General features: G+C 36.6%; 3 long non-coding RNA genes and 3 other non-coding genes across 6 annotated transcripts; all 6 read left to right on the forward strand.

The window, feature by feature from the left end:
• The first annotated feature begins 369 nt into the window (after positions 1–369).
• LOC117319891 lies at positions 370–2,945 on the forward strand. The gene is made up of 2 exons (XR_004530862.1): positions 370–2,192; positions 2,531–2,945. It is a non-coding gene; the product is annotated as an uncharacterized LOC117319891 (long non-coding RNA).
• Positions 1,445–1,609, forward strand: LOC117319894. Its single transcript, XR_004530865.1, has one exon. It is a non-coding gene; the product is annotated as a U1 spliceosomal RNA (small nuclear RNA).
• A 1,917-nt stretch (positions 2,946–4,862) lies between the features above and the next one.
• Positions 4,863–6,594, forward strand: LOC117319893. Its single transcript, XR_004530864.1, has 2 exons — positions 4,863–5,841; positions 6,180–6,594. It is a non-coding gene; the product is annotated as an uncharacterized LOC117319893 (long non-coding RNA).
• Positions 5,094–5,258, forward strand: LOC117319895. Its single transcript, XR_004530866.1, has one exon. It is a non-coding gene; the product is annotated as a U1 spliceosomal RNA (small nuclear RNA).
• Positions 6,595–8,511: 1,917 nt separating the features above from the next.
• LOC117319892 lies at positions 8,512–10,243 on the forward strand. The gene is made up of 2 exons (XR_004530863.1): positions 8,512–9,490; positions 9,829–10,243. It is a non-coding gene; the product is annotated as an uncharacterized LOC117319892 (long non-coding RNA).
• On the forward strand, positions 8,743–8,907 carry LOC117319896. The gene has a single exon (XR_004530867.1). It is a non-coding gene; the product is annotated as a U1 spliceosomal RNA (small nuclear RNA).
• Positions 10,244–11,159: the final 916 nt, after the last annotated feature.

Here is an 11,159-nt window from a genome sequence, read left to right on the forward strand (position 1 = left end):
GAATTTTGGGGGGGGGGAACTTTTAAAAATTTTTAAAAAAAACAAATTTTTTTTTTTCATTTTCAAAAAAAAAAAAAGGGGGGGGGTTGGGGGCCCTTTATTTTTTTGGGGAAAAAATTTTTTCCCAATCCCTTCCTTTTTTAAAAAAAAGGTTTCAAAAATTTTTGCGTTTTTTGATTTTTAATTAAAATTTTTAAATTTCCATTCCCTTGGGGGAAAAAAAGGGAATGTTTTTTTTTTTTTTTAAAAAAAAAGATTAAAAAAAGTTTTTTTTTGGTATAAAGAGTGATTTATGAACATTAATCTGAGCATGGCAACGGAAGCGCAACTGATACCGTTTTTGGGAGGGATCATTAGGTAATCATCAAAATTTCCATACACAACATTATGTATTTCAGCCGTCTACAGGAAATTTTGCGCTATCCGGCGTGAAATTGCAGGCCCTTTATGGGCTAGGTTTACAGCAGTATTGCTGCATGAAAATCATACTGTACCTCTTTTATTGAAACCAGGCTTTCAAAGAATTTACATGTCGTACTATTGATCGAGTTCTACGTATTCAAAGTATTTCAATATGTTCCATTCCCGTTGTCCCTTGAACATCACTGACATTAAAACTAAAGTTATTGAATTGAAAATGTATCAATTTTCATTTTGGTATACACCATTCGAGAACTGACATTCCATTCACGAACATTAAATCCTGGAGCAAAACATGCGATTCATATCCGTTGAATTGTCTCCCCTGCACACTCGAATACCGTGCTTTAAGGGGGAAAAGGAAAGAATTTCAATGATCATTAGGTACTCATCAAAATTTCCATACACAACATTATGTATTTCAGCCGTCTACAGGAAATTTTGCGCTATCCGGCGTGAAATTGCAGGCCCTTTATGGGCTAGGTTTACAGCAGTATTGCTGCATGAAAATCATACTGTACCTCTTTTATTGAAACTAGGTGTTCAAAGAATTTACATGTCGTACTATTGATCGAGTTCTACGTATTCAAAGTATTTCAATATGTTCCATTCCCGTTGTCCCTTGAACATCACTGACATTAAAACTAAAGTTATTGAATTGAAAATGTATCAATTTTCATTTTGGTATACACCATTCGAGAACTGACATTCCATTCATGAACATTAAATCCTGGAGCAAAACATGCGATTCATATCCGTTGAATTGTCTCCCCTGCACACTCGAGTACCGTGCTTTAAGGGGGAAAAGGAAAGAATTTCAATGATCATTAGGTACTCATCAAAATTTCCATACACAACATTATGTATTTCAGCCGTCTACAGGAAATTTTGCGCTATCCGGCGTGAAATTGCAGGCCCTTTATGGGCTAGGTTTACAGCAGTATTGCTGCATGAAAATCATACTGTACCTGTTTTATTGGAACCCGCCTTTAGTATATCAGATGATATATGTGGCAATGCTAGCATACTTACCTGGTACAGGGGCTACCGTGATCAGGAACGGCGGTGCCCCCAGGTCGAGGCCTAACCATTGCACTCCGGTCGGGCTGAACCCTGCGATAATCCCAAATGCGGATTACTCGGGTACGCTATTTTTTAGTGTGGGGGTCTGCGTTCGCGCTAACCCCTGTTCATAAAGTAACAAGAGAACAACAATGCCCACGTATATAGCGACATTCAACGCTACATTTACACTTAATCAACATGCTTTATGGTATTGGTTTCCTAAGAAAATGATAAACCAGCAACACAAAGAATGCTACAGAGTACCAAACACAGTATAATTCAACACGTTCAAGCTTTATAATTTCCAAACGAATGGCAATCGTAATTTCATAATGCATTCACATTATGTATGATCTCTTAACATCACCGAAAACTATTTTAATAGTGGTAGCATTTGCTCCGGGTATCATGCAAAATATATTCTTCACATGTCACACAAGGTAGCACACTACAGTAGGACAGCCTGGCCATGGGCGATTTTTTTTGTTAAGCAAATAACTCCTGTATTATGATATGCATAAAAATGAAAAAATAAATGTACACTATAATTGGTATATTCAGTATGAAGTAGTACATACATGCTTCACATTTGTTAAAACAAAATTTAATGAATTGGTTCCCGATTTTAAATTTCAGGATTTTCCGAAAGCGCGTTTACAGAGGAAATTTAGTTTTGCCTACAGCGAAAATGGAAGTCCACAGTCAAGGTAAGATAGCAGGAAAACTTAACTTACAACAAATGTCAAAACAAGATTAATTCTGTCTCCGAGATAGAGATATTTAATTTCAAATAGGTTTCGGAACAAAAAATTGTGTCATTTTGGGGTCAAATATCATATTTTGCAATTCTTGAACAATTTTTAAGCTGTTACCATGATATTCACAGCTCTAAAAATCACAGAAAAAAATAAATTTACTTATCCTTCAGAGCTGTATTAAAATTGCAAATACTGTAAAGATTACAAATATATATGCTTTATTAGAGGTAATATGTAAGGTTAACTGGCAATGTTCACATATCTAAAACATGTGCAATATTTTTCAGAATTGGGCATTCTTACTGTACACTGCTACCACAATCAAAATTGTCTCTGAAAGGTGTTTTAGACGACTCAATCTGAGGCAGACGAAAGCGTCAACGAATCTTCGTATTTCTCTGTGACTGGACAGCGCTTACATGCAATCAAACTTTCCATACACAACATTATGTATTTCAGTTTCTGTCTACGGGAAATTTTGCGCTGTCAGGCGAGAAATTGCCGGCCCTATTTGAGCTAGGTTTACAACAGTATTGCTGCATGAACATTCTACTGTACCTCTTTTATTGAAACCAGGCTTTCAAAGAATTTACATGTCGTACTATTGATCGAGTTCTACGTATTCAAAGTATTTCAATATGTTCCATTCCCGTTGTCCCTTGAACATCACTGACATTAAAACTAAAGTTATTGAATTGAAAATGTATCAATTTTCATTTTGGTATACACCATTCGAGAACTGACATTCCATTCACGAACATTAAATCCTGGAGCAAAACATGCGATTCATATCCGTTGAATTGTCTCCCCTGCACACTCGAATACCGTGCTTTAAGGGGGAAATGGAAGGAATTTCAATCATCATTAGGTACTCATCAAAAGTTCCATACACAACATTATGTATTTCAGCCGTCTACAGGAAATTTTGCGCTATCCGGCGTGAAATTGCAGGCCCTTTATGGGCTAGGTTTACAGCAGTATTGCTGCATGAAAATCATACTGTACCTCTTTTATTGAAACTAGGCTTTCAAAGAATTTACATGTCGTACTATTGATCGAGTTCTACGTATTCAAAGTATTTCAATATGTTCAATTCCCGTTGTCCCTTGAACATCACTGACATTAAAACTAAAGTTATTGAATTGAAAATGTATCAATTTTCATTTTGGTATACACCATTCGAGAACTGACATTCCATTCATGAACATTAAATCCTGGAGCAAAAACATGCGATTCATATCCGTTGAATTGTCTCCCCTGCACACTCGAGTACCGTGCTTTAAGGGGGAAAAGGAAAGAATTTCAATGATCATTAGGTACTCATCAAAATTTCCATACACAACATTATGTATTTCAGCCGTCTACAGGAAATTTTGCGCTATCCGGCGTGAAATTGCAGGCTCTTTATGGGCTAGGTTTACAGCAGTATTGCTGCATGAAAATCATACTGTACCTCTTTTATTGAAACTAGGTGTTCAAAGAATTTACATGTCGTACTATTGATCGAGTTCTACGTATTCAAAGTATTTCAATATGTTCCATTCCCGTTGTACCTTGAACATCACTGACATTAAAACTAAAGTTATTGAATTGAAAATGTATCAATTTTCATTTTGGTATACACCATTCGAGAACTGACATTCCATTCACGAACATTAAATCCTGGAGCAAAACATGCGATTCATATCCGTTGAATTGTCTCCCCTGCACACTCGAGTACCGTGCTTTAAGGGGGAAAAGGAAAGAATTTCAATGATCATTAGGTACTCATCAAAATTTCCATACACAACATTATGTATTTCAGCCGTCTACAGGAAATTTTGCGCTATCCGGCGTGAAATTGCAGGCCCTTTATGGGCTAGGTTTACAGCAGTATTGCTGCATGAAAATCATACTGTACCTCTTTTATTGAAACTAGGCTTTCAAAGAATTTACATGTCGTACTATTGATCGAGTTCTACGTATTCAAAGTATTTCAATATGTTCCATTCCCGTTGTCCCTTGAACATCACTGACATTAAAACTAAAGTTATTGAATTGAAAATGTATCAATTTTCATTTTGGTATACACCATTCGAGAACTGACATTCCATTCATGAACATTAAATCCTGGAGCAAAACATGCGATTCATATCCGTTGAATTGTCTCCCCTGCACACTCGAGTACCGTGCTTTAAGGGGGAAAAGGAAAGAATTTCAATGATCATTAGGTACTCATCAAAATTTCCATACACAACATTATGTATTTCAGCCGTCTACAGGAAATTTTGCGCTATCCGGCGTGAAATTGCAGGCTCTTTATGGGCTAGGTTTACAGCAGTATTGCTGCATGAAAATCATACTGTACCTCTTTTATTGAAACTAGGTGTTCAAAGAATTTACATGTCGTACTATTGATCGAGTTCTACGTATTCAAAGTATTTCAATATGTTCCATTCCCGTTGTCCCTTGAACATCACTGACATTAAAACTAAAGTTATTGAATTGAAAATGTATCAATTTTCATTTTGGTATACACCATTCGAGAACTGACATTCCATTCACGAACATTAAATCCTGGAGCAAAACATGCGATTCATATCCGTTGAATTGTCTCCCCTGCACACTCGAGTACCGTGCTTTAAGGGGGAAAAGGAAAGAATTTCAATGATCATTAGGTACTCATCAAAATTTCCATACACAACATTATGTATTTCAGCCGTCTACAGGAAATTTTGCGCTATCCGGCGTGAAATTGCAGGCCCTTTATGGGCTAGGTTTACAGCAGTATTGCTGCATGAAAATCATACTGTACCTGTTTTATTGGAACCCGCCTTTAGTATATCAGATGATATATGTGGCAATGCTAGCATACTTACCTGGTACAGGGGCTACCGTGATCAGGAACGGCGGTGCCCCCAGGTCGAGGCCTAACCATTGCACTCCGGTCGGGCTGAACCCTGCGATAATCCCAAATGCGGATTACTCGGGTACGCTATTTTTTAGTGTGGGGGTCTGCGTTCGCGCTAACCCCTGTTCATAAAGTAACAAGAGAACAACAATGCCCACGTATATAGCGACATTCAACGCTACATTTACACTTAATCAACATGCTTTATGGTATTGGTTTCCTAAGAAAATGATAAACCAGCAACACAAAGAATGCTACAGAGTACCAAACACAGTATAATTCAACACGTTCAAGCTTTATAATTTCCAAACGAATGGCAATCGTAATTTCATAATGCATTCACATTATGTATGATCTCTTAACATCACCGAAAACTATTTTAATAGTGGTAGCATTTGCTCCGGGTATCATGCAAAATATATTCTTCACATGTCACACAAGGTAGCACACTACAGTAGGACAGCCTGGCCATGGGCGATTTTTTTTGTTAAGCAAATAACTCCTGTATTATGATATGCATAAAAATGAAAAAATAAATGTACACTATAATTGGTATATTCAGTATGAAGTAGTACATACATGCTTCACATTTGTTAAAACAAAATTTAATGAATTGGTTCCCGATTTTAAATTTCAGGATTTTCCGAAAGCGCGTTTACAGAGGAAATTTAGTTTTGCCTACAGCGAAAATGGAAGTCCACAGTCAAGGTAAGATAGCAGGAAAACTTAACTTACAACAAATGTCAAAACAAGATTAATTCTGTCTCCGAGATAGAGATATTTAATTTCAAATAGGTTTCGGAACAAAAAATTGTGTCATTTTGGGGTCAAATATCATATTTTGCAATTCTTGAACAATTTTTAAGCTGTTACCATGATATTCACAGTTCTAAAAATCACAGAAAAAAATAAATTTACTTATCCTTCAGAGCTGTATTAAAATTGCAAATACTGTAAAGATTACAAATATATATGCTTTATTAGAGGTAATATGTAAGGTTAACTGGCAATGTTCACATATCTAAAACATGTGCAATATTTTTCAGAATTGGGCATTCTTACTGTACACTGCTACCACAATCAAAATTGTCTCTGAAAGGTGTTTTAGACGACTCAATCTGAGGCAGACGAAAGCGTCAACGAATCTTCGTATTTCTCTGTGACTGGACAGCGCTTACATGCAATCAAACTTTCCATACACAACATTATGTATTTCAGTTTCTGTCTACGGGAAATTTTGCGCTGTCAGGCGAGAAATTGCCGGCCCTATTTGAGCTAGGTTTACAACAGTATTGCTGCATGAACATTCTACTGTACCTCTTTTATTGAAACCAGGCTTTCAAAGAATTTACATGTCGTACTATTGATCGAGTTCTACGTATTCAAAGTATTTCAATATGTTCCATTCCCGTTGTCCCTTGAACATCACTGACATTAAAACTAAAGTTATTGAATTGAAAATGTATCAATTTTCATTTTGGTATACACCATTCGAGAACTGACATTCCATTCACGAACATTAAATCCTGGAGCAAAACATGCGATTCATATCCGTTGAATTGTCTTCCCTGCACACTCGAATACCGTGCTTTAAGGGGGAAATGGAAGGAATTTCAATCATCATTAGGTACTCATCAAAAGTTCCATACACAACATTATGTATTTCAGCCGTCTACAGGAAATTTTGCGCTATCCGGCGTGAAATTGCAGGCCCTTTATGGGCTAGGTTTACAGCAGTATTGCTGCATGAAAATCATACTGTACCTCTTTTATTGAAACTAGGCTTTCAAAGAATTTACATGTCGTACTATTGATCGAGTTCTACGTATTCAAAGTATTTCAATATGTTCAATTCCCGTTGTCCCTTGAACATCACTGACATTAAAACTAAAGTTATTGAATTGAAAATGTATCAATTTTCATTTTGGTATACACCATTCGAGAACTGACATTCCATTCATGAACATTAAATCCTGGAGCAAAAACATGCGATTCATATCCGTTGAATTGTCTCCCCTGCACACTCGAGTACCGTGCTTTAAGGGGGAAAAGGAAAGAATTTCAATGATCATTAGGTACTCATCAAAATTTCCATACACAACATTATGTATTTCAGCCGTCTACAGGAAATTTTGCGCTATCCGGCGTGAAATTGCAGGCTCTTTATGGGCTAGGTTTACAGCAGTATTGCTGCATGAAAATCATACTGTACCTCTTTTATTGAAACTAGGTGTTCAAAGAATTTACATGTCGTACTATTGATCGAGTTCTACGTATTCAAAGTATTTCAATATGTTCCATTCCCGTTGTACCTTGAACATCACTGACATTAAAACTAAAGTTATTGAATTGAAAATGTATCAATTTTCATTTTGGTATACACCATTCGAGAACTGACATTCCATTCACGAACATTAAATCCTGGAGCAAAACATGCGATTCATATCCGTTGAATTGTCTCCCCTGCACACTCGAGTACCGTGCTTTAAGGGGGAAAAGGAAAGAATTTCAATGATCATTAGGTACTCATCAAAATTTCCATACACAACATTATGTATTTCAGCCGTCTACAGGAAATTTTGCGCTATCCGGCGTGAAATTGCAGGCCCTTTATGGGCTAGGTTTACAGCAGTATTGCTGCATGAAAATCATACTGTACCTCTTTTATTGAAACTAGGCTTTCAAAGAATTTACATGTCGTACTATTGATCGAGTTCTACGTATTCAAAGTATTTCAATATGTTCCATTCCCGTTGTCCCTTGAACATCACTGACATTAAAACTAAAGTTATTGAATTGAAAATGTATCAATTTTCATTTTGGTATACACCATTCGAGAACTGACATTCCATTCATGAACATTAAATCCTGGAGCAAAACATGCGATTCATATCCGTTGAATTGTCTCCCCTGCACACTCGAGTACCGTGCTTTAAGGGGGAAAAGGAAAGAATTTCAATGATCATTAGGTACTCATCAAAATTTCCATACACAACATTATGTATTTCAGCCGTCTACAGGAAATTTTGCGCTATCCGGCGTGAAATTGCAGGCTCTTTATGGGCTAGGTTTACAGCAGTATTGCTGCATGAAAATCATACTGTACCTCTTTTATTGAAACTAGGTGTTCAAAGAATTTACATGTCGTACTATTGATCGAGTTCTACGTATTCAAAGTATTTCAATATGTTCCATTCCCGTTGTCCCTTGAACATCACTGACATTAAAACTAAAGTTATTGAATTGAAAATGTATCAATTTTCATTTTGGTATACACCATTCGAGAACTGACATTCCATTCACGAACATTAAATCCTGGAGCAAAACATGCGATTCATATCCGTTGAATTGTCTCCCCTGCACACTCGAGTACCGTGCTTTAAGGGGGAAAAGGAAAGAATTTCAATGATCATTAGGTACTCATCAAAATTTCCATACACAACATTATGTATTTCAGCCGTCTACAGGAAATTTTGCGCTATCCGGCGTGAAATTGCAGGCCCTTTATGGGCTAGGTTTACAGCAGTATTGCTGCATGAAAATCATACTGTACCTGTTTTATTGGAACCCGCCTTTAGTATATCAGATGATATATGTGGCAATGCTAGCATACTTACCTGGTACAGGGGCTACCGTGATCAGGAACGGCGGTGCCCCCAGGTCGAGGCCTAACCATTGCACTCCGGTCGGGCTGAACCCTGCGATAATCCCAAATGCGGATTACTCGGGTACGCTATTTTTTAGTGTGGGGGTCTGCGTTCGCGCTAACCCCTGTTCATAAAGTAACAAGAGAACAACAATGCCCACGTATATAGCGACATTCAACGCTACATTTACACTTAATCAACATGCTTTATGGTATTGGTTTCCTAAGAAAATGATAAACCAGCAACACAAAGAATGCTACAGAGTACCAAACACAGTATAATTCAACACGTTCAAGCTTTATAATTTCCAAACGAATGGCAATCGTAATTTCATAATGCATTCACATTATGTATGATCTCTTAACATCACCGAAAACTATTTTAATAGTGGTAGCATTTGCTCCGGGTATCATGCAAAATATATTCTTCACATGTCACACAAGGTAGCACACTACAGTAGGACAGCCTGGCCATGGGCGATTTTTTTTGTTAAGCAAATAACTCCTGTATTATGATATGCATAAAAATGAAAAAATAAATGTACACTATAATTGGTATATTCAGTATGAAGTAGTACATACATGCTTCACATTTGTTAAAACAAAATTTAATGAATTGGTTCCCGATTTTAAATTTCAGGATTTTCCGAAAGCGCGTTTACAGAGGAAATTTAGTTTTGCCTACAGCGAAAATGGAAGTCCACAGTCAAGGTAAGATAGCAGGAAAACTTAACTTACAACAAATGTCAAAACAAGATTAATTCTGTCTCCGAGATAGAGATATTTAATTTCAAATAGGTTTCGGAACAAAAAATTGTGTCATTTTGGGGTCAAATATCATATTTTGCAATTCTTGAACAATTTTTAAGCTGTTACCATGATATTCACAGTTCTAAAAATCACAGAAAAAAATAAATTTACTTATCCTTCAGAGCTGTATTAAAATTGCAAATACTGTAAAGATTACAAATATATATGCTTTATTAGAGGTAATATGTAAGGTTAACTGGCAATGTTCACATATCTAAAACATGTGCAATATTTTTCAGAATTGGGCATTCTTACTGTACACTGCTACCACAATCAAAATTGTCTCTGAAAGGTGTTTTAGACGACTCAATCTGAGGCAGACGAAAGCGTCAACGAATCTTCGTATTTCTCTGTGACTGGACAGCGCTTACATGCAATCAAACTTTCCATACACAACATTATGTATTTCAGTTTCTGTCTACGGGAAATTTTGCGCTGTCAGGCGAGAAATTGCCGGCCCTATTTGAGCTAGGTTTACAACAGTATTGCTGCATGAACATTCTACTGTACCTCTTTTATTGAAACCAGGCTTTCAAAGAATTTACATGTCGTACTATTGATCGAGTTCTACGTATTCAAAGTATTTCAATATGTTCCATTCCCGTTGTCCCTTGAACATCACTGACATTAAAACTAAAGTTATTGAATTGAAAATGTATCAATTTTCATTTTGGTATACACCATTCGAGAACTGACATTCCATTCACGAACATTAAATCCTGGAGCAAAACATGCGATTCATATCCGTTGAATTGTCTCCCCTGCACACTCGAATACCGTGCTTTAAGGGGGAAATGGAAGGAATTTCAATGATCATTAGGTACTCATCAAAAGTTCCATACACAACATTATGTATTTCAGCCGTCTACAGGAAATTTTGCGCTATCCGGCGTGAAATTGCAGGCCCTTTATGGGCTAGGTTTACAGCAGTATTGCTGCATGAAAATCATACTGTACCTCTTTTATGGAAACTAGGCTTTCAAAGAATTTACATGTCGTACTATTGATCGAGTTCTACGTATTCAAAGTATTTCAATATGTTCCATTCCCGTTGTCCCTTGAACATCACTGACATTAAAACTAAAGTTATTGAATTGAAAATGTATCAATTTTCATTTTGGTATACACCATTCGAGAACTGACATTCCATTCATGAACATTAAATCCTGGAGCAAAAACATGCGATTCATATCCGTTGAATTGTCTCCCCTGCACACTCGAGTACCGTGCTTTAAGGGGGAAAAGGAAAGAATTTCAATGATCATTAGGTACTCATCAAAATTTCCATACACAACATTATGTATTTCAGCCGTCTACAGGAAATTTTGCGCTATCCGGCGTGAAATTGCAGGCCCTTTATGGGCTAGGTTTACAGCAGTATTGCTGCATGAAAATCATACTGTACCTCTTTTATTGAAACTAGGTGTTCAAAGAATTTACATGTCGTACTATTGATCGAGTTCTACGTATTCAAAGTATTTCAATATGTTCCATTCCCGTTGTCCCTTGAACATCACTGACATTAAAACTAAAGTTATTGAATTGAAAATGTATCAATTTTCATTTTGGT

This window comes from Pecten maximus, unplaced genomic scaffold (assembly GCF_902652985.1).
Source record: "Pecten maximus unplaced genomic scaffold, xPecMax1.1, whole genome shotgun sequence".
In the NCBI taxonomy this organism is placed as follows: domain Eukaryota; kingdom Metazoa; phylum Mollusca; class Bivalvia; order Pectinida; family Pectinidae; genus Pecten; species Pecten maximus.